Here is a 5,519-nt window from a genome sequence, read left to right as displayed (position 1 = left end):
TGTACTGAGAAGTACACCATCGTCTGGACAGAGTTTCAGGCTATAGGCTGGGAAAAGGATTTTTACTAACACATCCAATAGGAGGCTAAGATCCAAAATACATGAGTAACTGCACATCAAGAAAACAAACAACCCAACTTTAAGCCGGGGTACAGAACTACACAGAGTTCTCAGAAGATGAAGCGAGGTGCCTGAGAAACACCTAAGAAAATGCCCTACAGGCTTGCTTTTGCCCAATGGAGGCATTTTCTCAACTGAGGTCCCCTTTCCTCAGATGACCCTCGGCTGTTATGTTGATCTAAAACCAGCCAGCACAGTCTATCTTCTATAACCTTGTATAAGACCCAGCTGTAGGGTATTTTCTTAATTAGCAATGGATGTGGTTTTGTGTTGGCAATTATAACACCACAGTGTGGGACCTGGATACAATGTGATTTTTTCCAGAGCAATCACTTGAATGTAAGCCAAAAACCCACATTGAGTCCGAGCTATCTGGTCTTATTTCCTTAGGCAGATTGCTGTTAAGTTCTTTCCATGGCTCTCAATCTCCGAGTTTGGTTGATGGTCCACTTGTTTATTCTGAGCTGCTTAATCAAAGATTCTGATTTGATCGATACCATTTTGGTCTGTTTTCAAAGTGTTTAACTGAAAGAATGCAGTTTGTTTGCTTTGAAGCACTTTGGTCTAGCACTTTTGGTTTTTGCTTTTGGATCACTAAAGGCATCTGAATTTGTATTCACTTTTGGAACTTTGAAGGCATTTTGTGTTATGTTTTGTTTGTTATGGTTTTCTTTGTCTTTGGAATGTTTTCATTTATTGTAATTTGGCCTCTCTCTCCTGACACTCGTCCTCAAATACATGCTTTTGAGTTTTCCTGTTGTTTTTCCTATGACCTCGTAAAGCCTTTAGCTTAGGGAATTTTTGCACACAAGATGCTACAGACCCTGAAGATAAGAGGCCCTTGTTCTCTCCCACACAAAAATGGGCAAGTATCAGGGGGGTGCTGTGGGCCTGAAGGGATTTTTACTCACAGACATGCACTAAGGGGACCCAGAATGTTAAGCACAGAGGGTTGTTTCTTCAAGAAAAGGAATGCAAAACTTGTTTTCAGTCAGAAGGCTGGAGTGGTGGCGCTTTCTAGCCTGGGACCTTTGTACAATCTGTGTGGTCAAACACTTTCTGGCACTAGATCCTGTTCCAGCCCCATTCTCACAAACTCTTTTTTTCCCAGTCAATCTATAGATCCCATTCTTATGGAAGGTGTCACATGTACCTTAAAAAGAATTTCAATGTAGTCATATCTCATTTGTATCAAGCTTACTTTATTCCTCAAAGAAATTTGGGTATGCTTTGTTGTATTTACAAGATTGATTTAATCATCTCAAGGATGGCCCTCACCAGATTGTGTTATGTTTAAATACTCCTAAAATATACAACTCATGATCAGGCTCCCAAAAGTTTGAACCAACACTGGCTACTGAGTGGTGTTGTGCTGAACTGCCCTCTTGCCTACCATGGCTCGGCACTCTGCTGCCCATGAAGGTTGCTTGCAGAGACCCTGCGCTGGATAGTTTTATGTCAACTTGATACAAGGTCAAGTCACCTGAGAGGAGGGAATCTCAATTAGAAAAGTGCTTCTCAGCCCTCTGCTGCCATCGATCCCTCTCTCCCTTTACCTCCTTCGACAGAAGAACTTTGTCTTCCTCCTTTGTACTTTCCTCCTGTGTGTCTTCTGCCTTCCACCAGCTATTGTGCGCCAAGGTTGCAGAAGGCTGAGGAGCAGGGTCTCATGCCGCCGGGGATGCAGTGAGTATGAACCACCAGAGGCCAGCTTGTTGATTAAAATAGTGAGGCTAGCTTATATAGCTTGAGTCAGGGGAAAGGGAGGGAAAAGGACAAGGGAGGACCTGCCATAGCAGAGGCAGGGGTCTTCCAAGTGTATCAGCACAGTTAGCAGAGTGCCACCCTTGTGATTTCTGAAAAGCCAGTTCTTTGGTGGGGAACCAGCAGCCTAAGTGGCTTTATCATGACATGGTCTTTGTCTCTATGGAGCTGACTAGGTCCAAACCCGATTTGGGTAGAGAGCAGCCCCACTCCTTCTGTGCTCTCTGAGAGATGTCCTGGGTATGGGCAATGCTCTACCATCCTTTATCTGGCCTGGGAACTCACAGCTCCCCCTTTGATTTTTATAATGGGGCTGTGTGTTGGCATAGTCTGTGGGACTAGCTTGATATTGTAGTACTGTAGCAGTACTTGGTTGATGGTGACTTTTGCTACTTGTTTTTGAGAAACTGTATAAGGTATGGGGTAAGAAAGAGGAGGGCTCTGATGCCCTTCAAGGACAAGGGCCAGGCGATGAGGGGGTTGGAGTATCAGGGGGCAGGATCATTGAAGACCTATTGGGACCTCAAATTGTTGCAGAGGTCATGAAGGATCTTAATATTTTCGTTTAACCAACACCAATTCATTTACATAGAAATAACATTCCTCCCCCAGGATGACACAAGTTCCCCACCACCACCTCTTGTGCTGTCAAAAGGTCCAGAGTCCTCCTGTTTTGTAGTACAACTCCAGCAAAAGTGGCTATTTGTTGTTGGAGGGCATCCAGGCTATCTGAGGTGGCTGCCAGGGATTGATCTATTAGCAACATGAACTAGAGTTTTCTGACCTTTATCAATTAATCCAATTATTGGCTTCAGGAAGTAAGGCAGAAGAATGGCTTTGCTTGGAAGAATAGAGCCCCTCCCCCCACCCCTCCCCCCACCCCCACCCCCGCCAAAGACTTTTATAAAATAGATACTGAAGCTAAAAATGCTTGTGGTGAGTTTCTGATGAAATCGTCTCTCTGCTCTGATGCCAGAGTTATTCCCATGAACAATGAACTGGTCCAAACAACACAACTGTACAAAATAACCCCAAGGAAGGCTGCCTGACATCTATGTCAGGTCTTCAAAATCATTTAATGAGTGCTCAGGAATTCTCCCTAAGAACATTGAGGGTCACAGAAGTGACGTCTTGTTCCTGTAACTTGGCTAGGATCTGCTTTGTGGGGAGGGAGGTTTGTCTTCATGTTGCAGGAATGTACCCTGGAAATTGCAGCACCCCCTACACATTAATATTTCCCTCAGGATAGAAAGGGAGACTCCCTTCCCACAGGTGGTAAAAAACGAGGTAAGCAAAGATCATGCCTGAGAATAAGAATATTGTTGAAGGCCCCTACCCAGCAGTGCAAGCGGGAGTGGCAGTGCCTGGGGAACTTCCTTAGACTGTAGAGCTACCCACAAGCTGCATGGAAGCTCCAGAGTTGCAGGGGTTTGGGACTCATCATTCATATTAAGTGGACTTTTTAGTGATGCAGCTGCTTTTGTATTATCACTGTCCCTTGTAAGTAACCCCTCATCCATACTCATGTTATTCTAATAAAAGCTCATTACTTCACCAAATCGGCCAATGGTACAGCCATTACTCGAGGTTAGTGTGAGCTCCTTTCTAGAATGAGTGAATTTTCCATATTTTTTTCTCCAAATTGTCAAAAGTTTTATATAGAGACTCACTGTTGCCTCTCAAAATTGGTGAATCAGGATAATCAAATGCATTTGTCTCCCTGAGCGTGTAAGATAGCTCACACTATGGGCTTTTAGTACTTTCCAAGCTTCTAGGAGAGGTTTCAGTAGTTGGAGAGGCTTCAGAAACTGTAGGTGTTGGCAAGTTGGAAAGCTTCTTCCAGATATTTAAAAAAAATTATATACTTATGTTGCTGTAGAACCACTTCTGGCACCAGAATCTGCATTAGTTAGGACTCTCTAGAGAAGCAGAACTGATATAATATCTATCTATCTATCTATCTATCTATCTATCTATCTATCTATCTAATAGCTAGATTCTTTCCCTCCCTCCCTTTCTCTCTCTCCCTCTCTCTTTCTCTCTCTCTCTTTCTCTCCAACAGAAAGTTCAAGAATCCAGTAATTGTTCAGTCCACAAGTCTGAATGTCTCAGCTGGTCTTTGTTATGTGCTGGAATTCTGAAGACGTGGTCTCCATGTCAGTGAAGGGATAGACTTACCAGTGAGAGCAAGCAGGCAAAGAGAGCAAGCTTCCTTCTTCTGTGTTCTTTACATAGGGTGCCAGAAGAAGGTGTGGCCCAGATTAAAGGTCGATCTTCCCACCTCAAAAGATATGAATTAAAAGTGGATCTTCCCACTTCAACTTTTTCTTTCCATTTTTTCCCTTCTATGTTGTCTCTTTTCACTTCCCCTCTTTGCCCCTTGGTCAACAGGACATGAAGATCTAGTTCAGTAAACCTATACCAGACTAGAGAGGACCCACTTTTCCTGGGAACATCTCTAAGGAGTTATCTTTCTTAGAGTGTCTGCTAAGTTGGGTGATGGTGGTTGGAAAAAGGAAGAAACATCCATCAAAGTTTTCCTTGCAGGCTGAATAACTTCTCTATTCCTTCTCACGTTAGCTACATGGACACACTGCTGGGAAGTGGGGAGCTGGGGAGAGCCGTGAGAGAGGAAAGGAGGCATGCCTGTCTCATCATCAGTTCTGGGGACACACCTGACACTAAGGGTCTCCTTATTGTGACGGTATTTCTTCTATGTACTCAGAACATGAAGCATCTTTCATGTCAAGTTATTTTTCATTAGGGAAAAGATAAAGCAGCAATCAGCTAAGGTTGAAGTTGTAGCGTGGTGGTGGTAGCATAGCTTAGCATGCATAAAGGCATTAGATCAATTCCTACTATTACAAAGAAATAAATCAAACAAAAGTTCTCAAAAAACTCCCAAAAACCCATACCATATGTCGAAGTGAACAACTGAGAGTTCAGATACAGAAGAATAAGAATAGAAAAATACCAACGGAGAAGTTTTCCCCACTCAGGTCAGAGAAACAGACTATGTCTCCAGTTCATTTTTCTGGAGCCTGGTGACTATTAGATGATTTTGAGCAACAGAAAATACCCAGGCAATGTTTATGAACCCAGGGAGGTGGAGACCAAGGGTTGGCTTTTAAAGCCCATCTTCTGTCTTCATTGTGTCTGGTTGTACTTACAAGATTCAGTATATCTGCCTTTCGGGGAATCAGCGTCCATTCTATATTTCTAGAAGTTGTCCTAGGGCTATAATAGAGTAGACTGGGTGGCAGTGATGTCTGTTGGGTGTGTTGGTCCCTCCAGAAAAGGAGAGTCTAAGGATCAGAACATCAGAGACAAGCTTTTTGGAGGTAAGCTCAGCCCCTCCTCCCTAGTCTGGCTTATGGGGGTCCCAGGAAAACAGCACCCAGGCAAAGTGGTAAACTTTCTTTGGCTGTGGGCTTGGGGAATGGACAGAAATCTTAGCCACAATGACCACTTCCTTCACTGTGAAACAAATTTCTGCCCAAGCCCTGCTAAGTGTGGGCAGTTAGGGTATATAGGGCAGCCCAGGTTGGGAAGAAACTAGCCAGAGGCTCCTGGGCTCACTCAGAGCTTCATCCAGGTTTGTCACCTGGTGCATGTCAGGGCTGATGCTTCTTATC

This window comes from Arvicanthis niloticus, chromosome 2 (assembly GCF_011762505.2).
Source record: "Arvicanthis niloticus isolate mArvNil1 chromosome 2, mArvNil1.pat.X, whole genome shotgun sequence".
NCBI classification, from domain to species: Eukaryota; Metazoa; Chordata; class Mammalia; order Rodentia; family Muridae; genus Arvicanthis; species Arvicanthis niloticus.
The sequence above is the reverse complement of the archived record's forward strand: the minus strand, read 5'-3'. Positions refer to the sequence as shown.